The 26,979-nt window shown below is 39.4% G+C and overlaps 72 non-coding genes across 72 annotated transcripts; all 72 read left to right on the top strand.

Moving 5' to 3' along the window:
- The first annotated feature begins 83 nt into the window (after window positions 1-83).
- Window positions 84-154, top strand: Trnag-gcc (transfer RNA glycine (anticodon GCC)). Its single transcript has one exon. It is a non-coding gene; the product is annotated as a tRNA-Gly (tRNA).
- A 367-nt stretch (window positions 155-521) lies between these two features.
- On the top strand, window positions 522-592 carry Trnag-gcc (transfer RNA glycine (anticodon GCC)). The gene has a single exon. It is a non-coding gene; the product is annotated as a tRNA-Gly (tRNA).
- A 149-nt stretch (window positions 593-741) lies between these two features.
- Window positions 742-812, top strand: Trnav-gac (transfer RNA valine (anticodon GAC)). The gene has a single exon. It is a non-coding gene; the product is annotated as a tRNA-Val (tRNA).
- Window positions 813-961: 149 nt separating this feature from the next.
- On the top strand, window positions 962-1,032 carry Trnag-gcc (transfer RNA glycine (anticodon GCC)). The gene has a single exon. It is a non-coding gene; the product is annotated as a tRNA-Gly (tRNA).
- A 369-nt stretch (window positions 1,033-1,401) lies between these two features.
- Window positions 1,402-1,472, top strand: Trnag-gcc (transfer RNA glycine (anticodon GCC)). The gene has a single exon. It is a non-coding gene; the product is annotated as a tRNA-Gly (tRNA).
- Window positions 1,473-1,621: 149 nt separating this feature from the next.
- Window positions 1,622-1,692, top strand: Trnag-gcc (transfer RNA glycine (anticodon GCC)). Its single transcript has one exon. It is a non-coding gene; the product is annotated as a tRNA-Gly (tRNA).
- Window positions 1,693-1,839: 147 nt separating this feature from the next.
- Window positions 1,840-1,910, top strand: Trnag-gcc (transfer RNA glycine (anticodon GCC)). The gene has a single exon. It is a non-coding gene; the product is annotated as a tRNA-Gly (tRNA).
- Window positions 1,911-2,279: 369 nt separating this feature from the next.
- Trnag-gcc (transfer RNA glycine (anticodon GCC)) lies at window positions 2,280-2,350 on the top strand. The gene has a single exon. It is a non-coding gene; the product is annotated as a tRNA-Gly (tRNA).
- Window positions 2,351-2,504: 154 nt separating this feature from the next.
- Trnag-gcc (transfer RNA glycine (anticodon GCC)) lies at window positions 2,505-2,575 on the top strand. Its single transcript has one exon. It is a non-coding gene; the product is annotated as a tRNA-Gly (tRNA).
- Window positions 2,576-2,945: 370 nt separating this feature from the next.
- On the top strand, window positions 2,946-3,016 carry Trnac-gca (transfer RNA cysteine (anticodon GCA)). The gene has a single exon. It is a non-coding gene; the product is annotated as a tRNA-Cys (tRNA).
- A 370-nt stretch (window positions 3,017-3,386) lies between these two features.
- On the top strand, window positions 3,387-3,457 carry Trnas-gcu (transfer RNA serine (anticodon GCU)). Its single transcript has one exon. It is a non-coding gene; the product is annotated as a tRNA-Ser (tRNA).
- Window positions 3,458-3,827: 370 nt separating this feature from the next.
- Window positions 3,828-3,898, top strand: Trnag-gcc (transfer RNA glycine (anticodon GCC)). Its single transcript has one exon. It is a non-coding gene; the product is annotated as a tRNA-Gly (tRNA).
- A 149-nt stretch (window positions 3,899-4,047) lies between these two features.
- On the top strand, window positions 4,048-4,118 carry Trnag-gcc (transfer RNA glycine (anticodon GCC)). The gene has a single exon. It is a non-coding gene; the product is annotated as a tRNA-Gly (tRNA).
- A 375-nt stretch (window positions 4,119-4,493) lies between these two features.
- Trnag-gcc (transfer RNA glycine (anticodon GCC)) lies at window positions 4,494-4,564 on the top strand. The gene has a single exon. It is a non-coding gene; the product is annotated as a tRNA-Gly (tRNA).
- A 149-nt stretch (window positions 4,565-4,713) lies between these two features.
- Window positions 4,714-4,784, top strand: Trnag-gcc (transfer RNA glycine (anticodon GCC)). Its single transcript has one exon. It is a non-coding gene; the product is annotated as a tRNA-Gly (tRNA).
- Window positions 4,785-5,375: 591 nt separating this feature from the next.
- On the top strand, window positions 5,376-5,446 carry Trnag-gcc (transfer RNA glycine (anticodon GCC)). Its single transcript has one exon. It is a non-coding gene; the product is annotated as a tRNA-Gly (tRNA).
- Window positions 5,447-5,596: 150 nt separating this feature from the next.
- On the top strand, window positions 5,597-5,668 carry Trnac-gca (transfer RNA cysteine (anticodon GCA)). The gene has a single exon. It is a non-coding gene; the product is annotated as a tRNA-Cys (tRNA).
- Window positions 5,669-5,817: 149 nt separating this feature from the next.
- Trnag-gcc (transfer RNA glycine (anticodon GCC)) lies at window positions 5,818-5,888 on the top strand. The gene has a single exon. It is a non-coding gene; the product is annotated as a tRNA-Gly (tRNA).
- Window positions 5,889-6,038: 150 nt separating this feature from the next.
- On the top strand, window positions 6,039-6,109 carry Trnag-gcc (transfer RNA glycine (anticodon GCC)). The gene has a single exon. It is a non-coding gene; the product is annotated as a tRNA-Gly (tRNA).
- Window positions 6,110-6,918: 809 nt separating this feature from the next.
- Trnag-gcc (transfer RNA glycine (anticodon GCC)) lies at window positions 6,919-6,989 on the top strand. The gene has a single exon. It is a non-coding gene; the product is annotated as a tRNA-Gly (tRNA).
- A 149-nt stretch (window positions 6,990-7,138) lies between these two features.
- Window positions 7,139-7,209, top strand: Trnag-gcc (transfer RNA glycine (anticodon GCC)). The gene has a single exon. It is a non-coding gene; the product is annotated as a tRNA-Gly (tRNA).
- A 371-nt stretch (window positions 7,210-7,580) lies between these two features.
- On the top strand, window positions 7,581-7,651 carry Trnac-gca (transfer RNA cysteine (anticodon GCA)). The gene has a single exon. It is a non-coding gene; the product is annotated as a tRNA-Cys (tRNA).
- Window positions 7,652-8,461: 810 nt separating this feature from the next.
- On the top strand, window positions 8,462-8,532 carry Trnag-gcc (transfer RNA glycine (anticodon GCC)). Its single transcript has one exon. It is a non-coding gene; the product is annotated as a tRNA-Gly (tRNA).
- Window positions 8,533-8,682: 150 nt separating this feature from the next.
- Window positions 8,683-8,753, top strand: Trnas-gcu (transfer RNA serine (anticodon GCU)). Its single transcript has one exon. It is a non-coding gene; the product is annotated as a tRNA-Ser (tRNA).
- Window positions 8,754-9,123: 370 nt separating this feature from the next.
- Trnac-gca (transfer RNA cysteine (anticodon GCA)) lies at window positions 9,124-9,194 on the top strand. Its single transcript has one exon. It is a non-coding gene; the product is annotated as a tRNA-Cys (tRNA).
- A 149-nt stretch (window positions 9,195-9,343) lies between these two features.
- On the top strand, window positions 9,344-9,414 carry Trnag-gcc (transfer RNA glycine (anticodon GCC)). The gene has a single exon. It is a non-coding gene; the product is annotated as a tRNA-Gly (tRNA).
- Window positions 9,415-9,783: 369 nt separating this feature from the next.
- On the top strand, window positions 9,784-9,854 carry Trnag-gcc (transfer RNA glycine (anticodon GCC)). Its single transcript has one exon. It is a non-coding gene; the product is annotated as a tRNA-Gly (tRNA).
- A 150-nt stretch (window positions 9,855-10,004) lies between these two features.
- On the top strand, window positions 10,005-10,075 carry Trnas-gcu (transfer RNA serine (anticodon GCU)). The gene has a single exon. It is a non-coding gene; the product is annotated as a tRNA-Ser (tRNA).
- A 149-nt stretch (window positions 10,076-10,224) lies between these two features.
- Window positions 10,225-10,295, top strand: Trnac-gca (transfer RNA cysteine (anticodon GCA)). Its single transcript has one exon. It is a non-coding gene; the product is annotated as a tRNA-Cys (tRNA).
- A 370-nt stretch (window positions 10,296-10,665) lies between these two features.
- On the top strand, window positions 10,666-10,736 carry Trnag-acc (transfer RNA glycine (anticodon ACC)). Its single transcript has one exon. It is a non-coding gene; the product is annotated as a tRNA-Gly (tRNA).
- A 149-nt stretch (window positions 10,737-10,885) lies between these two features.
- On the top strand, window positions 10,886-10,956 carry Trnag-gcc (transfer RNA glycine (anticodon GCC)). The gene has a single exon. It is a non-coding gene; the product is annotated as a tRNA-Gly (tRNA).
- Window positions 10,957-11,104: 148 nt separating this feature from the next.
- On the top strand, window positions 11,105-11,175 carry Trnag-gcc (transfer RNA glycine (anticodon GCC)). Its single transcript has one exon. It is a non-coding gene; the product is annotated as a tRNA-Gly (tRNA).
- Window positions 11,176-11,542: 367 nt separating this feature from the next.
- Trnag-gcc (transfer RNA glycine (anticodon GCC)) lies at window positions 11,543-11,613 on the top strand. Its single transcript has one exon. It is a non-coding gene; the product is annotated as a tRNA-Gly (tRNA).
- Window positions 11,614-11,763: 150 nt separating this feature from the next.
- Trnas-gcu (transfer RNA serine (anticodon GCU)) lies at window positions 11,764-11,834 on the top strand. Its single transcript has one exon. It is a non-coding gene; the product is annotated as a tRNA-Ser (tRNA).
- Window positions 11,835-12,204: 370 nt separating this feature from the next.
- Trnag-gcc (transfer RNA glycine (anticodon GCC)) lies at window positions 12,205-12,275 on the top strand. The gene has a single exon. It is a non-coding gene; the product is annotated as a tRNA-Gly (tRNA).
- Window positions 12,276-12,424: 149 nt separating this feature from the next.
- Trnag-gcc (transfer RNA glycine (anticodon GCC)) lies at window positions 12,425-12,495 on the top strand. Its single transcript has one exon. It is a non-coding gene; the product is annotated as a tRNA-Gly (tRNA).
- A 149-nt stretch (window positions 12,496-12,644) lies between these two features.
- On the top strand, window positions 12,645-12,715 carry Trnag-gcc (transfer RNA glycine (anticodon GCC)). Its single transcript has one exon. It is a non-coding gene; the product is annotated as a tRNA-Gly (tRNA).
- A 149-nt stretch (window positions 12,716-12,864) lies between these two features.
- Window positions 12,865-12,935, top strand: Trnag-gcc (transfer RNA glycine (anticodon GCC)). Its single transcript has one exon. It is a non-coding gene; the product is annotated as a tRNA-Gly (tRNA).
- A 149-nt stretch (window positions 12,936-13,084) lies between these two features.
- On the top strand, window positions 13,085-13,155 carry Trnag-gcc (transfer RNA glycine (anticodon GCC)). The gene has a single exon. It is a non-coding gene; the product is annotated as a tRNA-Gly (tRNA).
- A 149-nt stretch (window positions 13,156-13,304) lies between these two features.
- Trnag-gcc (transfer RNA glycine (anticodon GCC)) lies at window positions 13,305-13,375 on the top strand. Its single transcript has one exon. It is a non-coding gene; the product is annotated as a tRNA-Gly (tRNA).
- Window positions 13,376-13,962: 587 nt separating this feature from the next.
- Window positions 13,963-14,033, top strand: Trnag-gcc (transfer RNA glycine (anticodon GCC)). Its single transcript has one exon. It is a non-coding gene; the product is annotated as a tRNA-Gly (tRNA).
- Window positions 14,034-14,187: 154 nt separating this feature from the next.
- Window positions 14,188-14,258, top strand: Trnag-gcc (transfer RNA glycine (anticodon GCC)). The gene has a single exon. It is a non-coding gene; the product is annotated as a tRNA-Gly (tRNA).
- Window positions 14,259-15,293: 1,035 nt separating this feature from the next.
- Window positions 15,294-15,364, top strand: Trnag-gcc (transfer RNA glycine (anticodon GCC)). Its single transcript has one exon. It is a non-coding gene; the product is annotated as a tRNA-Gly (tRNA).
- Window positions 15,365-15,959: 595 nt separating this feature from the next.
- Window positions 15,960-16,030, top strand: Trnag-gcc (transfer RNA glycine (anticodon GCC)). Its single transcript has one exon. It is a non-coding gene; the product is annotated as a tRNA-Gly (tRNA).
- Window positions 16,031-16,180: 150 nt separating this feature from the next.
- Window positions 16,181-16,251, top strand: Trnac-gca (transfer RNA cysteine (anticodon GCA)). The gene has a single exon. It is a non-coding gene; the product is annotated as a tRNA-Cys (tRNA).
- A 149-nt stretch (window positions 16,252-16,400) lies between these two features.
- Window positions 16,401-16,471, top strand: Trnag-gcc (transfer RNA glycine (anticodon GCC)). The gene has a single exon. It is a non-coding gene; the product is annotated as a tRNA-Gly (tRNA).
- A 150-nt stretch (window positions 16,472-16,621) lies between these two features.
- On the top strand, window positions 16,622-16,692 carry Trnag-gcc (transfer RNA glycine (anticodon GCC)). Its single transcript has one exon. It is a non-coding gene; the product is annotated as a tRNA-Gly (tRNA).
- An 810-nt stretch (window positions 16,693-17,502) lies between these two features.
- Window positions 17,503-17,573, top strand: Trnac-gca (transfer RNA cysteine (anticodon GCA)). Its single transcript has one exon. It is a non-coding gene; the product is annotated as a tRNA-Cys (tRNA).
- A 149-nt stretch (window positions 17,574-17,722) lies between these two features.
- Window positions 17,723-17,793, top strand: Trnag-gcc (transfer RNA glycine (anticodon GCC)). The gene has a single exon. It is a non-coding gene; the product is annotated as a tRNA-Gly (tRNA).
- Window positions 17,794-18,385: 592 nt separating this feature from the next.
- Trnas-gcu (transfer RNA serine (anticodon GCU)) lies at window positions 18,386-18,456 on the top strand. Its single transcript has one exon. It is a non-coding gene; the product is annotated as a tRNA-Ser (tRNA).
- Window positions 18,457-18,825: 369 nt separating this feature from the next.
- On the top strand, window positions 18,826-18,896 carry Trnag-gcc (transfer RNA glycine (anticodon GCC)). Its single transcript has one exon. It is a non-coding gene; the product is annotated as a tRNA-Gly (tRNA).
- A 375-nt stretch (window positions 18,897-19,271) lies between these two features.
- Window positions 19,272-19,342, top strand: Trnag-gcc (transfer RNA glycine (anticodon GCC)). Its single transcript has one exon. It is a non-coding gene; the product is annotated as a tRNA-Gly (tRNA).
- A 147-nt stretch (window positions 19,343-19,489) lies between these two features.
- Window positions 19,490-19,560, top strand: Trnag-gcc (transfer RNA glycine (anticodon GCC)). The gene has a single exon. It is a non-coding gene; the product is annotated as a tRNA-Gly (tRNA).
- Window positions 19,561-20,150: 590 nt separating this feature from the next.
- Window positions 20,151-20,221, top strand: Trnac-gca (transfer RNA cysteine (anticodon GCA)). Its single transcript has one exon. It is a non-coding gene; the product is annotated as a tRNA-Cys (tRNA).
- A 154-nt stretch (window positions 20,222-20,375) lies between these two features.
- Window positions 20,376-20,446, top strand: Trnag-gcc (transfer RNA glycine (anticodon GCC)). The gene has a single exon. It is a non-coding gene; the product is annotated as a tRNA-Gly (tRNA).
- Window positions 20,447-21,041: 595 nt separating this feature from the next.
- On the top strand, window positions 21,042-21,112 carry Trnag-gcc (transfer RNA glycine (anticodon GCC)). Its single transcript has one exon. It is a non-coding gene; the product is annotated as a tRNA-Gly (tRNA).
- A 149-nt stretch (window positions 21,113-21,261) lies between these two features.
- On the top strand, window positions 21,262-21,332 carry Trnag-gcc (transfer RNA glycine (anticodon GCC)). The gene has a single exon. It is a non-coding gene; the product is annotated as a tRNA-Gly (tRNA).
- Window positions 21,333-22,143: 811 nt separating this feature from the next.
- Trnag-gcc (transfer RNA glycine (anticodon GCC)) lies at window positions 22,144-22,214 on the top strand. Its single transcript has one exon. It is a non-coding gene; the product is annotated as a tRNA-Gly (tRNA).
- A 150-nt stretch (window positions 22,215-22,364) lies between these two features.
- On the top strand, window positions 22,365-22,436 carry Trnag-gcc (transfer RNA glycine (anticodon GCC)). Its single transcript has one exon. It is a non-coding gene; the product is annotated as a tRNA-Gly (tRNA).
- Window positions 22,437-22,585: 149 nt separating this feature from the next.
- Window positions 22,586-22,656, top strand: Trnag-gcc (transfer RNA glycine (anticodon GCC)). Its single transcript has one exon. It is a non-coding gene; the product is annotated as a tRNA-Gly (tRNA).
- Window positions 22,657-23,026: 370 nt separating this feature from the next.
- Window positions 23,027-23,097, top strand: Trnag-gcc (transfer RNA glycine (anticodon GCC)). Its single transcript has one exon. It is a non-coding gene; the product is annotated as a tRNA-Gly (tRNA).
- A 149-nt stretch (window positions 23,098-23,246) lies between these two features.
- On the top strand, window positions 23,247-23,317 carry Trnag-gcc (transfer RNA glycine (anticodon GCC)). The gene has a single exon. It is a non-coding gene; the product is annotated as a tRNA-Gly (tRNA).
- Window positions 23,318-23,466: 149 nt separating this feature from the next.
- Trnag-gcc (transfer RNA glycine (anticodon GCC)) lies at window positions 23,467-23,537 on the top strand. The gene has a single exon. It is a non-coding gene; the product is annotated as a tRNA-Gly (tRNA).
- Window positions 23,538-23,686: 149 nt separating this feature from the next.
- Window positions 23,687-23,757, top strand: Trnag-gcc (transfer RNA glycine (anticodon GCC)). The gene has a single exon. It is a non-coding gene; the product is annotated as a tRNA-Gly (tRNA).
- A 150-nt stretch (window positions 23,758-23,907) lies between these two features.
- Window positions 23,908-23,978, top strand: Trnag-gcc (transfer RNA glycine (anticodon GCC)). Its single transcript has one exon. It is a non-coding gene; the product is annotated as a tRNA-Gly (tRNA).
- A 369-nt stretch (window positions 23,979-24,347) lies between these two features.
- Trnag-gcc (transfer RNA glycine (anticodon GCC)) lies at window positions 24,348-24,417 on the top strand. Its single transcript has one exon. It is a non-coding gene; the product is annotated as a tRNA-Gly (tRNA).
- A 368-nt stretch (window positions 24,418-24,785) lies between these two features.
- On the top strand, window positions 24,786-24,856 carry Trnas-gcu (transfer RNA serine (anticodon GCU)). Its single transcript has one exon. It is a non-coding gene; the product is annotated as a tRNA-Ser (tRNA).
- A 149-nt stretch (window positions 24,857-25,005) lies between these two features.
- Window positions 25,006-25,076, top strand: Trnag-gcc (transfer RNA glycine (anticodon GCC)). Its single transcript has one exon. It is a non-coding gene; the product is annotated as a tRNA-Gly (tRNA).
- A 370-nt stretch (window positions 25,077-25,446) lies between these two features.
- Window positions 25,447-25,517, top strand: Trnag-gcc (transfer RNA glycine (anticodon GCC)). The gene has a single exon. It is a non-coding gene; the product is annotated as a tRNA-Gly (tRNA).
- A 149-nt stretch (window positions 25,518-25,666) lies between these two features.
- Window positions 25,667-25,737, top strand: Trnag-gcc (transfer RNA glycine (anticodon GCC)). The gene has a single exon. It is a non-coding gene; the product is annotated as a tRNA-Gly (tRNA).
- A 590-nt stretch (window positions 25,738-26,327) lies between these two features.
- On the top strand, window positions 26,328-26,398 carry Trnag-gcc (transfer RNA glycine (anticodon GCC)). Its single transcript has one exon. It is a non-coding gene; the product is annotated as a tRNA-Gly (tRNA).
- A 370-nt stretch (window positions 26,399-26,768) lies between these two features.
- Window positions 26,769-26,839, top strand: Trnas-gcu (transfer RNA serine (anticodon GCU)). Its single transcript has one exon. It is a non-coding gene; the product is annotated as a tRNA-Ser (tRNA).
- The last annotated feature ends 140 nt before the right edge of the window (window positions 26,840-26,979 follow it).

Here is a 26,979-nt window from a genome sequence, read left to right as displayed (position 1 = left end):
TCCATTCCTTTTGCTGGAATGACATTCAAAGCATTAATGACAAAATGGCAAAGGAAAGAATTATGTTCTGTGAACGATATATCGCATCGGTGGTTCAGTGGTAGAATGCTCGCCTGCCACGCGGGCGGCCCGGGTTCGATTCCCGGTCGATGCAATGAAATTTTGTCAAACTCATTAATGAAGAATACATCAAAAATAAGTAAATAATGAGAGTGTAATTTCGATTCCTTTTGTTGGAATGACATTCAAAGCATTAATGACAAAATTGCAAAGGAAAGTTATGTTCTGTGAACGATATATCGCATCGGTGGGTCAGTGGTAGAATGCTCGCCTACCACGGGGGCGGCCCAGGTTCGATTCCCGGTCGATGCAACGAAATTTTGTCAAACTAATTAATGAAGAATACATCAAAAATAAGTACATAATGAGAGTGTAATTCCGATTCCTTTTGTTGGAATGACATTCAAAGCATTAATGACAAAATGCCAAAGGAAAGAATTATGTTCTGTGAACGATATATCGCATCGGTGGTTCAGTGGTAGAATGCTCGCCTGCCACGCGGGCGGCCCGGGTTCGATTCCCGGTCGATGCAATGAAATTTTGTCAAACTCATTAATGAAGAATACATCAAAAATAAGTAAATAATGAGAGTGTAATTTCGATTCCTTTTGTTGGAATGACATTCAAAGCATTAATGACAAAATGGCAAAGGAAAGAATTATGTTCTGTGAACGATATATCGCATCGGTGGTTCAGTGGTAGAATGCTCGCCTGACACGCGGGCGGCCCGGGTTCGATTCCCGGTCGATGCAATGAAATTTTGTCAAACTCATTAATCAAGAATGCATCAAAAATAAGTAAATAATGAGAGTGTAATTTCGATTCCTTTTGCTGGAATGACATTCAAAGCATTAATGACAAAATGGCAAAGGAAAGAATTATGTTCTGTGAACGATATATCGCATCGGTGGTTCAGTGGTAGAATGCTCGCCTGCCACGCGGGCGGCCCGGGTTCGATTCCCGGTCGATGCAATGAAATTTTGTCAAACTCATTAATCAAGAATACATCAAATATAAGTAAAGAATGAGAGTGTAATTTCGATTCCTTTTGTTGGAATGACATTCTAAGCATTAATGACAAAATGGCAAAGGAAAGAATTATGTTCTGTGAACGATATATCGCATCGGTGGTTCAGTGGTAGAATGCTCGCCTGCCACGCAGGCGGCCCGAGTTCGATTCCCGGTCGATGCAATGAAATATTGTCAAACTCATTAATGAAGAGTGCATCAAAAATAATTAAATAATGAGAGTGTAATTCCGATGCCTTTTTTTGGAATGACATTCAAAGCATTAATGACAAAATGGCAAAGGAAAGAATTATGTTCTGTGAACGATATATCGCATCGGTGGTTCAGTGGTAGAATGCTCGCCTGCCAAACGGGCGGCCCGGGTTCGATTCCCGGTCGATGCAATGAAATTTTGTCAAACTCATTAATGAAGAATGCATCAAAAATAAGTAAATAATGAGAGTGTAATTTCGATTCCTTTTGTTGGAATGACATTCAAAGCATTAATGACAAAATGGCAAAGGAAAGAATTATGTTCTGTGAACGATATATCGCATCGGTGGTTCAGTGGTAGAATGTTCGCCTGCCACGCGGGCGGCCCGGGTTCGATTCCCGGTCGATGCAATGAAATTTTGTCAAACTCATTAATGAAGAATACATCAAAAATAAGTAAATAATGAGCGTGTAATTTCGATTCCTTTTGTTGGAATGACATTCAAAGCATTAATGACAAAATGGCAAAGGAAAGTTATGTTCTGTGAACGATATATCGCATCGGTGGTTCAGTGGTAGAATGCTCGCCTGCCACGCGGGCGGCCCGGGTTCGATTCCCGGTCGATGCAATGAAATTTTGTCAAACTCATTAATGAAGAATACATCAAAAATAAGTAAATAATGAGAGTGTAATTCCGATTCCTTTTGTTGGAATGACATTCAAAACATTCATGAAAAAAGGGCAAAGGAAAGAATTATGTTCTGTTAACGATATATCGCATCGGTGGTTCAGTGGTAGAATGCTCGCCTGCCACGCGGGCGGGCGTGGTTCGATTCCTGGTCGATGCAATGAAATTTTGTCAAACTCATTAATGAAGAATACATCAAAAATAAGTAAATAATGAGAGTGTAATTTCGATTCCTTTTGTTGGAATGACATTCAAAGCATTAATAACAAAATGGCAAAGGAAAGAATTATGTTCTGTTAACGATATATCACATCGGTGGTTCAGTGGTAGAATGCTCGCCTGCCACGCGGGCGGCCCGGGTTCGATTCCCGGTCGATGCAATGTAATTTTGTCAAACTCATTGATGAAGAATACATCACATCAGAAATAAGTAAATAATGAGAGTGTAATTTTGATTCCTTTTGTTGGAATGACATTCAAAGCATTAATGACAAAATGGCCAAGGAAAGAATTATGTTCTGTGAACGATATATCGCATCGGTGGTTCAGTGGTAGAATGCTCGCCTGCCACGCGGGCGGCCCGGGTTCGATTCCCGGTCGATGCAATGAAATTTTGTCAAACTCATTAATGAAGAATACATCAAAAATAAGTAAATAATGAGAGTGTAATTTCGATTCCTTTTGTTGGAATGACATTCAAAGCATTAATGACAAAATGGCAAAGGAAAGAATTATGTTCTGGTAACGATATATCGCATCGGTGGTTCAGTGGTAGAATGCTCGCCTGCCACGCGGGCGGGCGTGGTTCGATTCCCGGTCGATGCAATGAAATTTTGTCAAACTCATTAATGAAGAATACATAAAAAACGAAGTAAATAATGAGAGTGTAATTTCGATTCCTTTTGTTGGAATGACATTCAAAGCATTAATGACAAAATGGCAAGGTAAATCATTATGTTCAGTGAACGATATGTCGCATCGGTGGTTCAGTGGTAGAATGCTCGCCTGCAACGCGGGGGGACCGGGTTCGATTCCGGGCCGATGCAATGAAATTTTTTCAAACTTATTAATCAAGAATACATAAAATATAAGTAAATAATGAGAGTGTAATTTCGATTCCTTTTGTTGGAATGACGTTCAAAGCATTAATGACAAAATGGCAAAGGAAAGAATTATGTTCAGTGAACGATATATCGCATCGGTGGTTCAGTGGTAGAATGCTCGCTTGCCATGCGGACGGCCCGTGTTCGATTCCCGGTGGATGCAATGAAATTTTGTCAAACTCATTAATCAAGAATACATAAAAAACGAAGTAAATAATGAGAGTTTAATTTCGATTCCTTTTGTTGGAATGACATTCAAAGCATTAATGACAAAATGGCAAAGGAAAGAATTATGTTCCGTGAACGATATATCGCATCGGTGGTTCAGTGGTAGAATGCTCGCCTGCTACGCGGGCGGCCCGGGTTCGATTCACGGTCGATGCAATGAAATTTTGTAAAACTCATTAATGAAGAATACATCAAAAATAAGTAAATAATGAGAGTGTAATTTCGATTCCTTTTGTTGGAATGACATTCAAAGCATCAATGACAAAATGGCAAAGCAAAGAATTATGTTCTGTGACCGATATATCGCATCGGTGGTTCAGTGGTAGAATGCTCGCCTGCCACGCGGGCGGCCCGGGTTCGATTCCGAGTCGATGCAATGAAATTTTGTCAAACTCATTATTGAAGAATACATAAAAAAAAAAGTAAATAATGAGAGTGTAATTTCGATTCCTTTTGTTGGAATGACATTCAAAGCATTAATGACAAAATGGCAAAGGAAAGAATTATGTTCTGTGAACAATATATCGCATCGGTGGTTCAGTGGTAGAATGCTCGCCTGCCACGCGGGCGGCCCGGGTTCGATTCCCGGTCGATGCAATGAAATTTTGTCAAACTCATTAATGAAGAATACATAAAAAATAAGTAAATAATGAGAGTGTAATTCCGATTCCTTTTGTTGGAATGACATTCAAAGCATTAATGACAAAATGCCAAAGGAAAGAATTATGTTCTGTGAACGATATATCGCATCGGTGGTTCAGTGGTAGAATGCTCGCCTGCCACGCGGGCGGCCCGGGTTCGATTCCCGGTCGATGCAATGAAATTTTGTCAAACTCATTAATGAAGAATACATGAAAAACGAAGTAAATAATGAGAGTGTAATTTCGATTCCTTTTGTTGGTATGACATTCAAAGCATTCATGAAAAAATGGTAAGGGAAAGAATTATGTTTTGTGAACGATATATCGCATACTTTGTTCAGTGGTAGAATGCTCGCCTGCCACGCGGGCGGCCCGGGTTCGATTCCGTGTCGATGCAATGAAATTTTGTCAAACTCATTGATGAAGAATACATCACATCAGAAATAAGTAAATAATGAGAGTGTAATTTCGATTCCTTTTGTTGGAATGACATTCAAAGCATTAATGACAAAATGGCCAAGGAAAGAATTATGAGTTGTGAACGATATATCGCATCGGTGGTTCAGTGGTAGAATGCTCGCCTGCCACGCGGGCGGCCCGGGTTCGATTCCCGGTCGATGCAATGAAATTTTGTCAAACTCATTAATGAAGAATACATCAAAAATAAGTAAATAATGAGAGTGTAATTTCGATTCCTTTTGTTGGAATGACATTCAAAGCATTAATGACAAAATGACAAAGGAAAGAAATATGTTTTGTTAACGATATATCGCATCGGTGGTTCAGTGGTAGAATGCTCGCCTGCCAAGCGGGCGGCCCGTGTTCGATTCCCGGTCGATGCAATGAAATTTTGTCAAACTCATTAATGAAGAATACATCAAAAATAAGTAAATAATGAGAGTGTAATTTCGATTCCTTTTATTGGAATGACATTCAAAGCATTAATGACAAAATGGCAAAGGAAAGAATTATGTTCTGTGAACGATATATCGCATCGGTGGTTCAGTGGTAGAATGCTCGCCTGCCACGCGGGCGGCCCGGGTTCAATGCCCGATCTCGTGCAATGAAATTTTGTCAAACTCATTAATGAAGAATACATAAAAAACGAAGTAAATAATGAGAGTGTAATTTTGATTCCTTTTGTTGGAATGACATTCAAAGCATTAATGACAAAATGGCAAAGGAAAGAATTATGTTCTGTGAACGATATATCGCATCGGTGGTTCAGTGGTAGAATGCTCGGCTGGAGCACGGGGGGCCCGGGTTCGATTCCGTATAGATGCAATGAAATTTTGTCAAACTCATTAATCAAGAATACATAAAAAATAATTAAATAATGAGAGTGTAATTTCGATTCCTTTTGTTGGAATGAACTTCAAAGCATTAATGACAAAATGGCAAATGAAAGAATTATGTTCTGTGAACGATATATCGCATCGGTGGTTCAGTGGTAGAATGCTCGCCTGCCACGCGGGCGGCCCGGGTTCGATTCCCGGTCGATGCAATGAAATTTTGTCAAACTCATTAATGAAAAATACATCAAAAACGAAGTAAATAATGAGAGTGTAATTTCGATTCCTTTTGTTGGTATGACATTCAAAGCATTAATGACAAAATGGCAAAGGAAAGAATTATGTTCTGTGAACGATATATCGCATCGGTGGTTCAGTGGTAGAATGCTCGGCTGCAATACGGGTGGGACCGGGTTCGATTCCCGGTCGATGCAATGAAATTTTGTCAAACTCATTAATGAAGAATACATCAAAAATAAGTAAATAATGAGAGTGTAATTCCGATTCCTTTTGTTGGAATGACATTCAAAGCATTCATGAAAAAATGGCAAAGGAAAGAATTATGTTCTGTGAACGATATATCGCATCGGTGGTTCAGTGGTAGAATGCTCGCCTGCCACGCGGGCGGCCCGGGTGCGATTCCCGGTCGATGCAATGAAATTTTGTAAAACTCATTAATGAAGAATACATAAAAAACGAAGTAAATAATGAGAGTGTAATTTCGATTCCTTTTGTTGGAATGACATTCAAAGCATTAATGACAAAATGGCAAAGGAAAGAATTATGTTCTGTGAACGATATATCGCATCGGTGGTTCAGTGGTAGAATTCTCGCCTGCCATGCGGGCGGCTCGGGTTCGATTCCCGGTCGATGCAATGAAATTTTGTATAACTCATTAATGAAGAATACATAAATATAAGGAAATAATGGGAGTGTAATTTCGATTCCTTTTGTTGGAATGACATTCAAAGCATTAATGACAAAATGGCAAAGGAAAGAATTATGTTCTGTGAACGATATATAGCATCGGTGGTTCAGTGGTAGAATTCTCGCCTGCCAAGCGGGCGGCCCGGGTTCGATTCCGAGTCGATGCAATGAAATTTTGTAAAACTCATTAATGAAGAATACATAAAAAAATAAGTAAATAATGAGAGTGTAATTTCGATTCCTTTTGTTGGAATGACATTCAAAGCATTAATGACAAAATGGCAAAGGAAAGAATTATGTTCTGTGAACGATATATCGCATCGGTGGTTTAGTGGTAGAATGCTCGCCTGCCACGCGGGCGGCCCGGTTTCGATTCCCGGTCGATGCAATGAAATTTTGTCAAACTCATTAATCAAGAATGCATCAAAAATAAGTAAATAATGAGAGTGTAATTTCGATTCCTTTTGCTGGAATAACATTCAAAGCATTAATGACAAAATGGGAAAGGAAAGAATTATGTTCTGTGAACGATATATCGCATCGGTGGTTCAGTGGTAGAATGCTCGCCTGCCACGCGGGCGGCCCCGGTTCGATTCCCGGTCGATGCAATGAAATTTTGTAAAACTCATTAATGAAGAATACATCAAAAATAAGTAAATAATGAGAGTGTAATTTCGATTCCTTTTGTTGGAATGACAGTCAAAGCATTAATGACAAAATGGCAAAGGAAAGAATTATGTTCTGTGAACGATATATCGCATCGGTGGTTTAGTGGTAGAATGCTCGCCTGCCACGCGGGCGGCCCGGGTTCGATTCCCGGTCGATGCAATGAAATTTTGTCAAACTCATTAATCAAGAATGCATCAAAAATAAGTAAATAATGAGAGTGTAATTTCGATTCCTTTTGTTGGAATGACATTCAAAGCATTAATGACAAAATGGCAAAGGAAAGAATTATGTTCTGTGAACGATATATCGCATCGGTGGTTTAGTGGTAGAATGCTCGCCTGCCACGCGGGCGGCCCGGGTTCGATTCCCGGTCGATGCAATGAAATTTTGTCAAACTCATTAATCAAGAATGCATCAAAAATAAGTAAATAATGAGAGTGTAATTTCGATTCCTTTTGCTGGAATAACATTCAAAGCATTAATGACAAAATGGGAAAGGAAAGAATTATGTTCTGTGAACGATATATCGCATCGGTGGTTCAGTGGTAGAATGCTCGCCTGCCACGCGGGCGGCCCGGGTTCAATGCCCGATCTCGTGCAATGAAATTTTGTCAAACTCATTAATGAAGAATACATAAAAAACGAAGTAAATAATGAGAGTGTAATTTTGATTCCTTTTGTTGGAATGACATTCAAAGCATTAATGACAAAATGGCAAAGGAAAGAATTATGTTCTGTGAACGATATATCGCATCGGTGGTTCAGTGGTAGAATGCTGGCCTGCAACGCGGGCGGCCCGGGTTCGATTCCCGGTCGATGCAATGAAATTTTGTCAAACTCATTAATAAAGAATACATCAAAAATAAGTAAATAATGAGAGTGTAATTTCGATTCCTTTTGTTGGAATGACATTCAAAGCATTAATGACAAAATTGCAAAGGAAAGAATTATGTTCTGTGAACGATATATCGCATCGGAGGTTCAGTGGTAGAATGCTCGCCTGCCACGCGGGCGGCCCGGGTTCAATTCCCGATCCCATGCAATTAAATTTTGTCAAACTCATTAATGAAGAATACATAAAAAACGAAGTAAATAATGAGAGTGTAATTTCGATTCCTTTTGTTGGAATGACATTCAAAGCATTAATGACAAAATGGCAAAGGAAATCATTATGTTCTGTGAACGATATATCGCATCGGTGGTTCAGTGGTAGAATCCTCGCCTGCCACGCGGGGGCACGGTTTCGATTCCGGGCCGATGCAATGAAATTTTTTCAAACTCATTAATCAAGAATACATAAAACATAATTAAATAATGAGAGTGTAATTTCGATTCCTTTTGTTGGAATGACATTCAAAGCATTAATGACAAAATGGCAAAGGAAAGAATTATGTTCTGTGAACAATATATCGCATCGGTGGTTCAGTGGTAGAATGCACGCCTGCCAAGCGGGCGGCCCGGGTTCGATTTCCGGTCGATGAAATAAAATTTTGTCAAACTCATTAATGAAGAATACATCAGAAATAAGTAAATAATGAGAGTGTAATTTCGATTCCTTTTGTTGGAATGACATTCAAAGCCTTAATGACAAAATGGCAAAGGAAAGAATTATGTTCAGTGAACGATATATCGCATCGGTGGTTCAGTGGTAGAATGCTCGCCTGCCACGCGGGCGGCCCGGGTTCGATTCCCGGTCGATGCAATGAAATTTTGTCAAACTCATTAATGAAGAATACATAAAAAACGAAGTAAATAATGAGAGTGTAATTTCGATTCCTTTTGTTGAAATGACATTCAAAGCATTAATGACAAAATGGCAAAGGAAAGAATTATGTTCTGTGAACGATATATCGCATCGGTGGTTCAGTGGTAGAATTCTCGCCTGCTACGTGGGCGGCCCGGGTTCGATTACCGGTCGATGCAATGAAATTTTGTCAAACTCATTAATGAAGAATACATCAAAAATAAGTAAATAATGAGAGTGTAATTTCGATTCCTTTTGTTGGAATGACATTCAAAGCATTAATGACAAAATGGCAAAGGAAAGAATTATGTTCTGTGAACGATATATCGCATCGGTGGTTCAGTGGTAGAATGCTCGCCTGCCAAGCGGGCGGCCCGGGTTCGATTCCGAGTCGATGCAATGAAATTTTGTCAAACTCATTAATGAAGAATACATAAAAAAATAAGTAAATAATGAGAGTGTAATTTCGATTCCTTTTGTTGGAATGACATTCAAAGCATTAATGACAAAATGGCAAAGGAAAGAATTATGTTCTGTGAACGATATATCGCATCGGTGGTTCAGTGGTAGAATGCTCGCCTGCAACGCGGGCGGCCCGGGTTCGATTCCCGGTCGATGCAATGAAATTTTGTCAAACTCATTAATCGAGAATGCATCAAAAATTGGTAAATAATGAGAGTGTAATTTCGATTCCTTTTGCTGGAATGACATTCAAAGCATTAATGAAAAAATGGCAAAGGAAAGAATTATGTTCTGTGAATGATATATCGCATCGGTGGTTCAGTGGTAGAATGCCCGCCTGCCACGCGGGCGGCCCGGGTTCGATTCCCGGTCGATGCAATGAAATTTTGTCAAACTCATTAATGAAGAATACATCAAAAATAAGTAAACAATGAGAGTGTAATATCGATTCCTTTTGTTGGAATGACATTCAAAGCATTAATGACAAAATGGCAAAGGAAAGAATTATGTTCTGTTAACGATATATCGCATCGGTGGGTCAGTGGTAGAATGCTTGCCTGCCACGTCGGCGGCCCGGGTTCGATTCCCGGTCGATGCAACGAAATTTTGTCAAACTCATTAATGAAGAATACATCAAAAATAAGTACATAATGAGAGTGTAATTCCGATTCCTTTTGTTGGAATGACATTCAAAGCATTAATGAAAAAATGGCAAAGGAAAGAATTATGTTCTGTGAACGATATATCGCATCGGTGGTTCAGTGGTAGAATGCTCGCCTGCCACGCGGACGGCCCGGGTTCAATTCCCGGTCGATGCAATGAAATTTTGTCAAACTCATTAATGAAGAATACATAAAAAACGAAGTAAATAATGAGAGTGTAATTTCGATTCCTTTTGTTGAAATGACATTCAAAGCATTAATGACAAAATGGCAAAGGAAAGAATTATGTTCTGTGAACGATATATCGCATCGGTGGTTCAGTGGTAGAATTCTCGCCTGCTACGTGGGCGGCCCGGGTTCGATTCCCGGTCGATGCAATGAAATTTTGTCAAACTCATTAATGAAGAATACATCAAAAATAAGTAAATAATGAGAGTGTAATTTCGATTCCTTTTGTTGGAATGACATTCAAAGCATTAATGACAAAATGGCAAAGGAAAGAATTATGTTCTGTGAACGATATATCGCATCGGTGGTTCAGTGGTAGAATGCTCGCCTGCAAAGCGGGCGGCCCGGGTTCGATTCCGAGTCGATGCAATGAAATTTTGTCAAATTCATTAATGAAGAATACATAAAAACATTAGTAAATAATGAGAGTGTAATTTCGATTCCTTTTGTTGGAATGACATTCAAAGCATTAATGACAAAATGGCAAAGGAAAGAATTATGTTCTGTGAACGATATATCGCATCGGTGGTTCAGTGGTAGAATGCTCGCCTGCCACGCGGGCGGCCTGGGTTCGGTTCCCGGTCGATGCAATGAAATTTTGTCAAACTCATTAATGAAGAATACATCAAAAATAAGTAAATAATGAGAGTGTAATTTCGATTCCTTTTGTTGGAATGACATTCAAAGCATTAATGACAAAATGGCAAAGGAAAGAATTATGTTCTGTGAACGATATATCGCATCGGTGGTTCAGTGGTAGAATGCTCGCCTACCACGCGAGCGGCCCGGGTTCGATTCCCGGTCGATGCAATGAAATTTTGTCAAACTCATTAATCAAGAATGCATCAAAAATAAGTAAATAATGAGAGTGTTATTTCGATTCCTTTTGTTGGAATGACATTCAAAGCATTAATGACAAAATGCCAAAGGAAAGAATTATGTTCTGTGAACGATATATCGCATCGGTGGTTCAGTGGTAGAATGCTCGCCTGCCACGCGGGCAGCCCGGGTTCGATTCCCGGTCGATGCAATGAAATTTTGTCAAACTCATTAATCAAGTATACATCAAAAATAAGTAAATAATGAGAGTGTAATTTCGATTCCTTTTGCTGGAATGACATTCAAAGAATAATGACAAAATGGCAAAGGAAAGAATTATGTTCTGTGAACGATATATCGCATCGGTGGTTCAGTGGTAGAATGCTCGCCTGCCACGCGGGCGGCCCGGGTTCGATTCCCGGTCGATGCAATGAAATTTTGTCAAACTCATTAATGAAGAATACATCAAAAATAAGTAAATAATGAGAGTGTAATTTCGATTCCTTTTGTTGGAATGACATTCAAAGCATTAATGACAAAATGGCAAAGGAAAGTTATGTTCTGTGAACGATATATCGCATCGGTGGGTCAGTGGTAGAATGCTCGCCTGCCACGCGGGCGGCCCAGGTTCGATTCCCGGTCGATGCAACGAAATTTTGTCAAACTAATTAATGAAGAATACATCAAAAATAAGTACATAATGAGAGTGTAATTCCGATTCCTTTTGTTGGAATGACATTCAAAGCATTCATGAAAAAATGGCAAAGGAAAGAATTATGTTCTGTGAACGATATATCGCATCGGTGGTTCAGTGGTAGAATGCTCGCCTGCCACGCGGGCGGCCCGGGTTCGATTCCCGGTCGATGCAATGAAATTTTGTCAAACTCATTAATGAAGAATACATAAAAAACGAAGTAAATAATGAGAGTGTAATTTCGATTCCTTTTGTTGAAATGACATTCAAAGCATTAATGACAAAATGGCAAAGGAAAGAATTATGTTCTGTGAACGATATATCGCATCGGTGGTTCAGTGGTAGAATTCTCGCCTGCTACGTGGGCGGCCCGGGTTCGATTCCCGGTCGATGCAATGAAATTTTGTCAAACTCATTAATTAAGAATACACCAAAAATAAGTAAATAATGAGAGTGTAATTTCGATTCCTTTTGTTGGAATGACGTTCAAAGCATTAATGACAAAATGGCAAAGGAAAAAATTATGTTCTGTGAACGATATATCGGATCGGTGGTTCAGTGGTAGAATGCTCGCCTGCCAAGCGGGCGACCCGGGTTCGATTCCGAGTCGATGCAATGAAATTTTGTCAAATTCATTAATGAAGAATACATAAAAAAATAAGTAAATAATGAGAGTGTAATTTCGATTCCTTTTGTTGGAATGACATTCAAAGCATTAATGACAAAATGGCAAAGGAAAGAATTATGTTCTGTGAACGATATATCGCATCGGTGGTTCAGTGGTAGAATGCTCGCCTGCCACGCGGGCGGCCCGTGTTCGATTCCCGGTCGATGCAATGAAATTTTGTCAAACTCATTAATGAAGAATACATCAAAAATAAGTAAATAATGAGAGTGTAATTTCGATTCCTTTTGTTGGAATGACATTCAAAGCATTAATGACAAAATGGCAAAGGAAAGAATTATGTTCTGTGAACGATATATCGCATCGGTGGTTCAGTGGGAGAATGCTCGCCTGCCACGCGGGCGGCCCGGGTTCGATTCCCGGTCGATGCAATGAAATTTTGTCAAACTCATTAATCAAGAATGCATCAAAAATAAGTAAATAATGAGAGTGTAATTTCGATTCCTTTTGCTGGAATGACATTCAAAGCATTAATGACAAAATGGCAAAGGAAAGAATTATGTTCTGTGAACGATATATCGCATCGGTGGTTCAGTGGTAGAATGCTCGCCTGCCACGCGGGCGGCCCGGGTTCGATTCCCGGTCGATGCAATGAAATTTTGTCAAACTCATTAATCAAGAATACATCTAATATAAGTAAATAATGAGAGTGTAATTTCGATTCCTTTTGTTGGAATGACATTCAAAGCATTAATGACAAAATGGCAAAGGAAAGAATTATGTTCTGTGAACGATATATCGCATCGGTGGTTCAGTGGTAGAATGCTCGCCTGCCACGCGGGCGGCCCGGGTTCGATTCCCGGTCGATGCAATGAAATATTGTCAAACTCATTAATGAAGAATGCATCAAAAATAAATAAATAATGAGAGTGTAATTCCGATGCCTTTTGTTGGAAAGACATTCAAAGCATTAATGACAAAATGGCAAAGGAAAGAATTATGTTCTGTGAACGATATATCGCATCGGTGGTTCAGTGGTAGAATGCTCGCCTGCCATGCGGGCGGCCCGGGTTCGATTCCCGGTCGATGCAATGAATTTTTGTCAAACTCATTAATGAAGAATGCATCAAAAATAAGTAAATAATGAGAGTGTAATTTCGATTCCTTTTGTTGGAATGACATTCAAAGCATTAATCACAAAATGGCAAAGGAAAGAATTATGTTCTGTGAACGATATATCGCATCGGTGGTTCAGTGGTAGAATGCTCGCCTGCCACGCGGGCGGCCCGGGTTCGATTCCCGGTCGATACAATGAAATTTTGTCAAACTCATTAATGAAGAATACATCAAAAAAAGTAAATAATGAGAGTGTAATTTCGATTCCTTTTGTTGGAATGACATTCAAAGCATTAATGACAAAATGGCAAAGGAAAGTTATGTTCTGTGAACGATATATCGCATCGGTGGTTCAGTGGTAGAATGCTCGCCTGCCACGCGGGCGGGCGTGGTTCGATTCCCGGTCGATGCAATGAAATTTTGTCAAACTCATTAATGAAGAATACATCAAAAATAAGTAAATAATGAGAGTGTAATTTCGATTCCTTTTGTTGGAATGACATTCAAAGCATTAATGACAAAATGGCAAAGGAAAGAATTATGTTCTGTGAACGATATATCGTATTGGTGGTTCAGTAGTAGAATGCTCGCCTGCCACGCGGGCGGTCAGGGTTCAATTCCCGATCCCATGCAATGAAATTTTGTCAAACTCATTAATGAAGAATACATAAAAAATAAGTAAATAATGAGAGTGTAATTTCGATTCCTTTTTTTGGAATGACATTCAAAGCATTAATTGCAAAATGGCAAAGGAAAGAATTATGTTCTGTGAACGATATATCGCATCGGTGCTTCAGTGGTAGAATGCTCGCCTGCCACGCGGGCGGCCCGGGTTCGATTCCCGGTCGATGCAATGAAATTTTGTCAAACTCATTGATGAAGAATACATCACATCAGAAATAAGTAAATAATGAGAGTGTAATTTCGATTCCTTTTGTTGGAATTACATTCAAAGCATTAATGACAAAATGGCCAAGGAAAGAATTATGTTCTGTGAACGATATATCGCATCGGTGGTTCAGTGGTAGAATGCTCGCCTGCCACGCGGGCGGCCCAGGTTCGATTCCCGGTCGATGCAATGAAATTTTGTCAAACTCATTAATGAAGAATACATAAAAAACGAAGTAAATAATGAGAGTGTAATTTCGATTCCTTTTGTTGGAATGACATTCAAAGCATTAATGACAAAATGGCAAGGTAAATCATTATGTTCAGTGAACGATATATCGCATCGGTGGTTCAGTGGTAGAATGCTCGCCTGCCACGCGGGGGGACCGGGTTCGATTCCGGGCCGATGCAATGAAATTTTTTCAAACTTATTAATCAAGAATACATAAAATATAAGTAAATAATGAGAGTGTAATTTCGATTCCTTTTGTTGGAATGACATTCAAAGCATTAATGACAAAATGACAAAGGAAAGAAATATGTTCTGTTAACGATATATCGCATCGGTGGTTCAGTGGTAGAATGCTCGCCTGCCAAGCGGGCGGCCCGTGTTCTATTCCCGGTCGATGGAATGAAATTTTGTCAAACTCATTAATGAAGAATACATCAAAAATAAGTAAATAATGAGAGTGTAATTTCGATTCCTTTTATTGGAATGACATTCAAAGCATTAATGACAAAATGGCAAAGGAAAGAATTATGTTCTGTGAACGATATATCGCATCGGTGGTTCAGTGGTAGAATGCTCGCCTGCCACGCGGGCGGCCCGGGTTCAATGCCCGATCTCGTGCAATGAAATTTTGTCAAACTCATTAATGAAGAATACATCAAAAATAAGTAAATAATGAGAGTGTAATTTCGATTCCTTTTATTGGAATGACATTCAAAGCATTAATGACAAAATGGCAAAGGAAAGAATTATGTTCTGTGAACGATATATCGCATCGGTGGTTCAGTGGTAGAATGCTCGCCTGCCACGCGGGCAGCCCGGGTTCGATTCCGTGTCGATGCAATGAAATTTTGTCAAACTCATTGATGAAGAATACATCACATCAGAAATAAGTAAATAATGAGAGTGTAATTTCGATTCCTTTTGTTGGAATGACATTCAAAGCATAATGACAAAATGGCCAAGGAAAGAATTATGTTCTGTGAACGATATATCGCATCGGTGGTTCAGTGGTAGAATGCTCGCCTGCCACGCGGGCGGCCCGGGTTCGATTCCCGGTCGATGCAATGAAATTTTGTCAAACTCATTAATGAAGAATACATCAAAAATAAGTAAATAATGAGAGTGTAATTTCGATTCCTTTTGTTGGAATGACATTCAAAGCATTAATGACAAAATGGCAAAGGAAAGAATTATGTTCTGTTAACGATATATCGCATCGGTGGTTCAGTGGTAGAATGCTCGCCTGCCACGCGGGCGGGCGTGGTTCGATTCCCGGTCGATGCAATGAAATTTTGTCAAACTCATTAATGAAGAATACATAAAAAACGAAGTAAATAATGAGAGTGTAATTTCGATTCCTTTTGTTGGAATGACATTCAAAGCATTAATGACAAAATGGCAAGGTAAATCATTATGTTCAGTGAACGATATATCGCATCGGTGGTTCAGTGGTAGAATGCTCGCCTGCCACGCGGGCGGCCCGGGTTCGATTCCGTGTCGATGCAATGAAATTTTGTCAAACTCATTGATGAAGAATACATCACATCAGAAATAAGTAAATAATGAGAGTGTAATTTCGATTCTTTTTGTTGGAATGACATTCAAAGCATTAATGACAAAATGGCAAAGGAAAGAATTATGTTCTGTGAACGATATATCGCATCGGTGGTTCAGTGGTAGAATGCTCGCCTGCCACGCGGGCGGCCCGGGTTCGATTCCCGGTCGATGCAATGAAATTTTGTCAAACTCATTAATGAAAAATACATCAAAAACGAAGTAAATAATGAGAGTGTAATTTCGATTCCTTTTGTTGGAATGACATTCAAAGCATTAATGACAAAATGGCAAAGGAAAGAATTATGTTCTGTTAACGATATATCGCATCGGTGGTTCAGTGGTAGAATGCTCGGCTGCAATACGGGGGGACCGGGTTCGATTCCCGGTCGATGCAATGAAATTTTGTCAAACTCATTAATGAAGAATACATCAAAAATAAGTAAATAATGAGAGTGTAATTTCGATTCCTTTTGTTGGAATGACATTCAAAGCATTCATGAAAAAATGGCAAAGGAAAGAATTATGTTCTGTGAACGATATATCGCATCGGTGGTTCAGTGGTAGAATGCTCGCCTGCCACGCGGGCGGCCCAGGTTCGATTCCCGGTCGATGCAATGAAATTTTGTCAAACTCATTAATGAAGAATACATAAAAAACGAAGTAAATAATGAGAGTGTAATTTCGATTCCTTTTGTTGGAATGACATTCAAAGCATTAATGACAAAATGGCAAAGGAAAGAATTATGTTCTGTGAACGATATATCGCATCGGTGGTTCAGTGGTAGAATTCTCGCCTGCCATGCGGGCGGCTCGGGTTCGATTCCCGGTCGATGCAATGAAATTTTGTATAACTCATTAATGAAGAATACATAAAAATAAGGAAATAATGAGAGTGTAATTTCGATTCCTTTTGTTGGAATGACATTCAAAGCATTAATGACAAAATGGAAAAAAGAAAGAATTATGTTCTGTGAACGATATATAGCATCGGTGGTTCAGTGGTAGAATTCTCGCCTGCCAAGCGGGCGGCCCGGGTTCGATTCCGAGTCGATGCAATGAAATTTTGTCAAACTCATTAATGAAGAATACATAAAAAAATAAGTAAATAATGAGAGTGTAATTTCGATTCCTTTTGTTGGAATGACATTCAAAGCATTAATGACAAAATGGCAAAGGAAAGAATTATGTTCTGTGAACGATATATCGCATCGGTGGTTCAGTGGTAGAATGCTCGCCTGCCACGCGGGCACCCCCGGTTCGATTCCCGGTCGATGCAATGAAATTTTGTAAAACTCATTAATGAAGAATACATCAAAAAGAAGTAAATAATGAGAGTGTAATTTCGATTCCTTTTGTTGGAATGACAGTCAAAGCATTAATGACAAAATGGAAAAGGAAAGAATTATGTTCTGTGAACGATATATCGCATCGGTGGTTCAGTGGTAGAATGCTCGCCTGCCACGCGGGCGGCCCGGGTTCGATTCCGGGTCGATGCAATGAAATTTTGTCAAACTCATTAATGAAGAATATATCAAAAAAAAGTAAATAATGAGAGTGTAATTTCGATTCCTTTTGTTGGAATGACATTCAAAGCATTAATGACAAAATGGCAAAGGAAAGAATTATGTTCTGTGAACGATATATCGCATCGGTGGTTCAGTGGTAGAATGCTCGCCTGCAACGCGGGCGGCCCGGGTTCGATTCCCGGTCGATGCAATGAAATTTTGTCAAACTCATTAATAAAGAATACATCAAAAATAAGTAAATAATGAGAGTGTAATTTCGATTCCTTTTGTTGGAATGACATTCAAAGCATTAATGACAAAATGGCAAAGGAAAGAATTATGTTCTGTTAACGATATATCGCATCGGTGGTTCAGTGGTAGAATGCTCGCCTGCCACGCGGGCGGCCCGGGTTCGATTCCCAGCTGATGCAATGAAATTTTGTCAAACTCATTAATGAAGAATACATAAAAAATAAGTAAATAATGAGAGTGTAATTTCGATTCCTTTTGTTGGAATGACATTCAAAGCATTAATGACAAAATTGCAAAGGAAAGAATTATGTTCTGAGAACGATATATCGCATCGGTGGTTCAGTGGTAGAATGCTCGCCTGCCACGCGGGCGGCCCGGGTTCAATTCCCGATCCCATGCAATGAAATTTTGTCAAACTCATTAATGAAGAATACATAAAAAACGAAGTAAATAATGAGAGTGTAATTTCGATTCCTTTTGTTGGAATGACATTCAAAGCATTAATGACAAAATGGCAAAGGAAAGAAATATGTTCAGTGAACGATATATCGCATCGGGCGTTCAGTGGTAGAATGCTTGCCTGCCACGCGGGCGGCCCGGGTTCGATTCCTGGTCGATCCAATGAAATTTTGTCAAACTCATTAATGAAGAATACATAAAAAACGAAGTAAATAATGAGAGTGTAATTTCGATTCCTTTTGTTGGAATGACATTCAAAGCATTAATGACAAAATGGCAAAGGAAAGAATTATGTTCCGTGATGGATATATCGCATCGGTGGTTCAGTGGTAGAATGCTCGCCTGCTAAGCGGGCGGCCCGGGTTCGATTCCCGGTCGATGCCATGAACTTTTTAAAAACTCATTAATGAAGAATACATCAAAAATAAGTAAATAATGAGAGTGTAATTTCGATTCCTTTTGTTGGAATGACATTCAAAGCTTAATGACAAAATGGCAAAGGAAAGAATTATGTTCTGTGAACGATATATCGCATCGGTGGTTCAGTGGTAGAATGGTCGCCTTCCACGCGGGCGGCCCGGGTTCGATTCCGAGTCGATGCAATGAAATTTTGTCAAACTCATTAATGAAGAATACATAAAAAAATAAGTAAATAATGAGAGTGTAATTTCGATTCCTTTTGTTGGAATGACATTCAAAGCATTAATGACAAAATGGCAAAGGAAAGAATTATGTTCTGTGAACGATATATCGCATCGGTGGTTCAGTGGTAGAATGCTCGCCTGCCACGCGGGCGGCCCGGGTTCGATTCCCGGTCGATGCAATGAAATTTTGTCAAACTCATTAATGAAGAATACCTAAAAAACGAAGTAAATAATGAGAGTGTAATTTCGATTCCTTTTGTTGGAATGACATTAAAAGCATTCATGAAACAATGGCAAAGGAAAGAATTATGTTTTGTGAACGATATATCGCATCGGTGGTTCAGTGGTAGAATGCTCGCCAGCCACGCGGGCGGCCGGGGTTCGATTCCCGGTCGATGCAATTAGATTTTGTCAAACTCATTAATGAAGAATACATCACATCAGAAATAAGTAAATAATGAGAGTGTAATTTCGATTCCTTTTGTTGGAATGACATTCAAAGCATTAATGACAAAATGGCAAAGGAAAGAATTATGTTCTGTGAACGATATATCGCATCGGTGGTTCAGTGGTAGAATGTTCGCCTGCCACGCGGGCGGCCCGGGTTCGATTCCCGGTCGATGCAATGAAATTTTGTCAAACTCATTAATGAAGAATACATCAAAAATAAGTAAATAATGAGAGTGTAATTTCGATTCCTTTTGTTGGAATGACATTCAAAGCATTAATGACAAAATGGCAAAGGAAAGTTATGTTCTGTGAACGATATATCGCATCGGTGGTTCAGTGGTAGAATGCTCGCCTGCCAAGCGGGCGGCCCGGGTTCGATTCCCGGTCGATGCAATGAAATTTTGTCAAACTCATTAATGAAGAATACATCAAAAATAAGTAAATAATGAGAGTGTAATTTCGATTCCTTTTGTTGGAATGAAATTCAAAGCATTAATCACAAAATGGCAAAGGAAAGAATTATGTTCTGTTAACGATATATCGCATCGGTGGTTCAGTGGTAGAATGCTCGCCTGCCACGCGGGCGGGCGTGGTTCGATTCCCGGTCGATGCAATGAAATTTTGTCAAACTCATTAATGAAGAATACATCAAAAATAAGTAAATAATGAGAGTGTAATTTCGATTCCTTTTGTTGGAATGACATTCAAAGCATTAATGACAAAATGGCAAAGGAAAGAATTATGTTCTGTGAACGATATATCGAATCGGTGGTTCAGTAGTAGAATGCTCGCCTGCCACGCGGGCGGTCCGGGTTCAATTCCCGATCCCATTCAATGAAATTTTGTCAAACTCATTAATCAAGAATACATCAAAAATAAGTAAATAATGAGAGTGTAATTTCGATTCCTTTTGTTGGAATGACATTCAAAGCATTAATTGCAAAATGGCAAAGGAAAGAATTATGTTCTGTTAACGATATATCGCATCGGTGGTTCAGTGGTAGAATGCTCGCCTGCAACGCGGGCGGCCCGGGTTCGATTCCGTGTCGATGCAATGAAATTTTGTCAAACTCATTGATGAAGAATACATCACATCAGAAATAAGTAAATAATGAGAGTGTAATTTCGATTCCTTTTGTTGGAATGACATTCAAAGCATTAATGACAAAATGGCCAAGGAAAGAATTATGTTCTGTGAGCGATATATCGCATCGGTGGTTCAGTGGTAGAATGCTCGCCTGCCACGCGGGCGGCCCGGGTTCGATTCCCGGTCGATGCAATGAAATTTTGTCAAACTCATTAATGAAGAATACATCAAAAATAAGTAAATAATGAGAGTGTAATTTCGATTCCTTTTGTTGGAATGACATTCAAAGCATTAATGACAAAATGGCAAAGGAAAGAATTATGTTCTGTTAACGATATATCGCATCGGTGGTTCAGTGGTAGAATGCTCGCCTGCCACGCGGGCGGGCGTGGTTCGATTCCCGGTCGATGCAATGAAATTTTGTCAAACTCATTAATGAAGAATACATAAAAAACGAAGTAAATAATGAGAGTGTAATTTCGATTCCTTTTGTTGGAATGACATTCAAAGCATTAATGACAAAATGGCAAGGTAAATCATTATGTTCAGTGAACGATATATCGCATCGGTGGTTCAGTGGTAGAATGCTCGCCTGCCACGCGGGCGGCCCGGGTTCGATTCCGTGTCGATGCAATGAAATTTTGTCAAACTCATTGATGAAGAATACATCACATCAGAAATAAGTAAATAATGAGAGTGTAATTTCGATTCCTTTTGTTGGAATGACATTCAAAGCATTAATGACAAAATGGCCAAGGAAAGAATTATGTTCTGTGAACGATATATCGCATCGGTGGTTCAGTGGTAGAATGCTCGCCTGCCACGCGGGCGGCCCGGGTTCGATTCCCGGTCGATGCAATGAAATTTTGTCAAACTCATTAATGAAGAATACATCAAAAATAAGTAAATAATGAGAGTGTAATTTCGATTCCTTTTGTTGGAATGACATTCAAAGCATTAATGACAAAATGACAAAGGAAAGAAATATGTTCTGTTAACGATATATCGCATCGGTGGTTCAGTGGTAGAATGCTCGCCTGCCAAGCGGGCGGCCCGTGTTCGATTCCCGGTCGATGCAATGAAATTTTGTCAAACTCATTAATCAAGAATACATCAAAAATAAGTAAATAATGAGAGTGTAATTTCGATTCCTTTTATTGGAATGACATTCAAAGCATTAATGACAAAATGGCAAAGGAAAGAATTATGTTCTGTGAACGATATATCGGATCGGTGGTTCAGTGGTAGAATGCTCGCCTGCCACATGGGCGGCCCGGGTTCAATGCCCGATCTCGTGCAATGAAATTTTGTCAAACTCATTAATGAAGAATACATAAAAAACGAAGTAAATAATGAGAGTGTAATTTTGATTCCTTTTGTTGGAATGACATTCAAAGCATTAATGACAAAATGGCAAAGGAAAGAATTATGTTCTGTGAACGATATATCGCATCGGTGGTTCAGTGGTAGAATGCTCGGCTGGAGCACGGGGGGCCCGGGTTCGATTCCGGGTCGATGCAATGAAATTTTGTCAAACTCATTAATCAAGAATACATAAAAAATCATTAAATAATGAGAGTGTAATTTCGATTCCTTTCGTCGGAATTACATTCAAAGCATTAATGACAAAATGGCAAAGGACAGAATTATGTTCTGTGAAGGACATATCGCATCGGTGGTTCAGTGGTAGAATGCTCGCCTGCCAGGCGGGCGGCCCGGGATCGATTCCCGGTCGATGCAATGTAATTTTGTCAAACTCATTAATGAAGAATACATAAAAAATAAGTAAATAATGAGAGTGTAATTTCGATTCCTTTTGTTGGAATGACATTCAAAGCATTAATGACAAAATGGCAAAGGAAAGAATTATGTTCTGTGAACGATATATCGCATCGGTGGTTCAGTGGTAGAATGCTCGCCTGCCACGCGGGCGCCCCGGGTTCGATTCCCGGTCGATGCAATGAAATTTTGTCAAACTCATTAATGAAGAATACATATAAATCGAAGTAAATAATGAGAGTGTAATTTCGATTCCTTTTGTTGGAATGACATTCAAAGCATTAATGACAAATTGGCAAAGGAAAGAATTATGTTCTGTGAACGATATATCGCATCGGTGGTTCAGTGGTAGAATGCTTGCCTGCCACGCGGGCGGCCCCGGGTTCGATTCCCGGTCGATGCAATGAAATTTTGTCAAACTCATTAATGAAGAATATATCAAAAATAAGTAAATAATGAGAGTGTAATTTCGATTCCTTTTGTTGAAATGACATTCAAAGCATTAATGACAAAATGGCAAAGGAAAGAATTATGTTCCGTGAACGATATATCACATCGGTGATTCAGTGGTAGAATGCTTGCCTGCCACGCAGGCGGCCCGGGTTCGATTCCCGGTCGATGCAATGAAATTTTGTCAAACTCATTAATGAAGAATACATCAAAAATAAGTAAATAATGAGAGTGTAATTTCGATTCCTTTTGTTGGAATGACATTCAAAGCATTAATGACAAAATGCCAAAGGAAAGAATTATGTTCTGTGACCGATATATCGCATCGGTGGTTCAGTGGTAGAATGCTCGCCTGCCACGCGGGCGGCCCGGGTTCAATTCCCGGTCCCATGCAATGAAATTTTGTCAAACTCATTAATGAAGAATACATCAAAAATAAGTAAATAATGAGAGTGTAATTTCGATTCCTTTTGTTGGAATGACATTCAAAGCATTAATGACAAAATGGCAAAGGAAAGAATTATGTTCTGTGAACGATATATCGCATCGGTGGTTCAGTAGTAGAATGCTCGCCTGCCACGCGGGTGGCCTGGGTTCGATTCCCGGTCGATGCAATGAAATTTTGTCAAACTCATTAATGAAGAATACATCAAAAATAAGTAAATAATGAGAGTGTAATTCGGATTCCGTTTGTTGGAATGACATTCAAAGCATTCATGAGAAAATGGCAAAGGAAAGAATTATGTTCTGTGAATGATATATCGCATCGGTGGTTCAGTGGTAGAATGCTCGCCTGCCACGCGGGCGGCCCGGGTTCGATTCCCGGTCGATGCAATGAAATTTTGTCAAACTCATTAATCAAGAATGCATCAAAAAAAAGTAAATAATGAGAGTGTAATTTCGATTCCTTTTGCTGGAATGACATTCAAAGCATTAATGACAAAATGGCAAAGGAAAGAATTATGTTCTGTTAACGATATATCGCATCGGTGGTTCAGTGGTAGAATGCTCGCCTGCCACGCGGGCGGCCCGGGTTCGATTCCCGGTCGATGCAATGAAATTTTGTCAAACTCATTAATGAAGAATACATCAAAAATAAGTAAATAATGAGAGTGTAATTTCGATTCCTTTTGTTGGAATGACATTCAAAGCATTAATGACAAAATGGCAAAGGAAAGAATTATGTTCTGTGAACGATATATCGCATCGGTGGTTCAGTGGTAGAATGCTCGCCTGCCACGCGGGCGGCCCGGGTTCGATTCCCGGTCGATGCAATGAAATTTTGTCAAACTCAATTATAGAGAATACATAAAAAACGAAATAAATAATGAGAGTGTAATTTCGATTCCTTTTGTTGGAATGACATTCAAAGCATTAATGACAAAATGGCACAGGGAAGAATTATGTTCTGCGAACGATATATCGCATCGGTGGTTCAGTGGTAGAATGCTTGCCTGCCACGCGGGCGGCCCGGGTTCGATTCCCGGTCGATGCAATGAAATTATGTCAAACTCATTAATGAAGAATACATCAAAAATAAGTAAATAATGAGAGTGTAATTTCGATTCCTTTTGTTGGAATGACATTCAAAGCATTAATGACAAAATTGCAAAGGAAAGAATTATGTTCTGTGAACGATATATCGCATCGGTGATTCAGTGGTAGAATGCTTGCCTGCCACGTGGGCGGCCCGGGTTTGATTCCCGGTCGATGCAATGAAATTTTGTCAAACTCATTAATGAAGAATACATCAAATATAAGTAAATAATGAGAGTGTAATTTCGATTCCTTTTGTTGGAATGACATTCAAAGCATTAATGACAAAATGCCAAAGGAAAGAATTATGTTCTGTGAACGATATATCGCATCGGTGGTTCAGTGGTAGAATGCTCGCCTGCCACGCGGCGGCCCGGGTTCGATTCCCGGTCGATGCAATGAAATTTTGTCAAACTCATTAATCAAGAATGCATCAAAAATAAGTAAATAATGAGAGTGTAATTTCGATTCCTTTTGCTGGAATGACATTCAAAGCATTCATGAGAAAATGGCAAAGGACAGAATTATGTTCTGTGAAGGATATATAGCATCGGTGGTTCAGTGGTAGAATGCTTGCCTGCCAGCGGGCGGCCCGGGTTCGATTCCCGGTCGATGCAATGAAATTTTGTCAAACTCATTAATGAAGAATACATCAAAAATAAGTAAATAATGAGAGTGTAATTTCGATTCCTTTTGCTGGAATGACATTCAAAGCATTAATGACAAAATGGCAAAGGAAAGAATTATGTTCTGTAAACGATATATCGCATCGGTGGTTCAGTGGTAGAATGCTCGCCTGCTACGCGGGCGGCCCGGGTTCGATTCCCGGTCGATGCAATGAAATTTTGTCAAACTCATTAATGAAGAATACATCAAAAATAAGTAAATAATGAGAGTGTAATTTCGATTCCTTTTGTTGGAATGACATTCAAAGCATTAATGACAAAATGGCAAAGGAAAGTATTATGTTCTGTGAACGATATATCGCATCGGTGGTTCAGTGGTAGAATGTTCGCCTGCCACGCGGGCGGCCCGGGTTCGATTCCCGGTCGATGCAATGAAATTTTGTCAAACTCAATTATGAAGAATACATAAAAAACGAAGTAAATAATGAGAGTGTAATTTCGATTCCTTTTGTTGGAATGACATTCAAAGCATTAATGACAAAATTGCAAAGGAAAGAATTATGTTCTGTGAACGATATATCGCATCGGTGATTCAGTGGTAGAATGCTTTCCTGCCACGTGGGCGGCCCGGGTTCGATTCCCGGTCGATGCAATGAAATTTTGTCAAACTCATTAATGAAGAATACATCAAAAATAAGTAAATAATGAGAGTGTAATTTCGATTCCTTTTGTTGGAATGACATTCAAAGCATTAATGACAAATTGGCAAAGGAAAGAATTATGTTCTGTGAACGATATATCGCATCGGTGGTTCAGTGGTAGAATGCTCGCCTGCCACGCGGGCGGCCCGGGTTCGATTCCCGGTCGATGCAATGAAATTTTGTCAAACTCATTAATGAAGAATACATCAAAAATAAGTAAATAATGAGAGTGTAATTCCGATTCCTTTTGTTGGAATGACATTCAAAGCATTCATGAAAAAATAGCAAAGGAAAGAAGTATGTTCTGTGAACGATATATCGCATCGGAGGTTCAGTGGTAGAATGCTCGCCTGCCACGCGGGCGGCCCGGGTTCGATTCCCGGTCGATGCAATGAAATTTTGTCAAACTCATTAATGAAGAATACATCAAAAATAAGTAAATAATGAGAGTGTAATTTCGATTCCTTTTGTTGGAATGACATTCAAAGCATTAACGACAAAATGGCAAAGGAAATAATTATGTTCAGTTAACGATGTATCGCATCGGTGGTTCAGTTGTAGAATGCTCGCCTTCCACGCGGGTGGCTCGGGTTCCACTCCCGGTCGATGCAATGAAATTTTGTCAAACTCATTAATGAAGAATACATCAAAAATAAGTAAATAATGAGAGTGTAATTTCGATTCCTTTTGTTGGAATGACATTCAAAGCATTAATGACAATATTGCAAAGGAAAGAATTATGTTCTGTGAACGATGTATCGCATCGGTGGTTCAGTGGTAGAATGCTCGCCTGCCACGCGGGCGGCCCGGGTTCAATTCCCGATCCCATGCAATGAAATTTTGTCAAACTCATTAATCAAGAATACATCAAAAATAAGTAAATAATGAAAGTGTAATTTCGATTCCTTTTGACGGAATGACATTCAAAGCATTAATGACAAAATGGCAAAGGAAAGAAGTATGTTCTGTGAAAGATATATCGCATCGGTGGTTCAGTGGTAGAATGCTCGCCTGCCACGCGGGCGGCCCGGGTTCGATTCCCGGTCGATGCAATGAAATTTTGTCAAACTCATTAATGAAGAATACATCAAAAATAAGTAAATAATGAGAGTGTAATTTCGATTCCTTTTGTTCGAATGACATTCAAAGCATTAATGACAATATTGCAAAGGAAAGAATTATGTTCTGTGAACGATATATCGCATCGGTGGTTTAGTGGTAGAATGCTCGCCTGCCACGCGGGCGGCCCGGGTTCAATTCCCGATCCCATGCAATGAAATTTTGTCAAACTCATTAATCAAGAATACATCAAAAATAAGTAAATAATGAAAGTGTAATTTCGATTCCTTTTGACGGAATGACATTCAAAGCATTAATGACAAAATGGCAAAGGAAAGAAGTATGTTCTGTGAACGATATATCGCATCGGTGGTTCAGTGGTAGAATGCTCGCCTGCTACGCGGGCGGCCCGGGTTCGATTCCCGGTCGATGCAATGAAATTTTGTCAAACTCATTAATGAAGAATACATCAAAAATAAGTAAATAATGAGAGTGTAATTTCGATTCCTTTTGTTGGAATGACATTCAAAGCATTAATGACAAAATGGCAAAGGAAAGAATTATGTTCTGTTAA

This window comes from Euprymna scolopes, chromosome 7, assembly GCF_053919585.1.
Source record: "Euprymna scolopes isolate OS-2025 chromosome 7, ASM5391958v1, whole genome shotgun sequence".
In the NCBI taxonomy this organism is placed as follows: domain Eukaryota; kingdom Metazoa; phylum Mollusca; class Cephalopoda; order Sepiida; family Sepiolidae; genus Euprymna; species Euprymna scolopes.
Note: the sequence above shows the minus strand (reverse complement) of the source record. Positions and strands in the feature narration are given on the sequence as shown.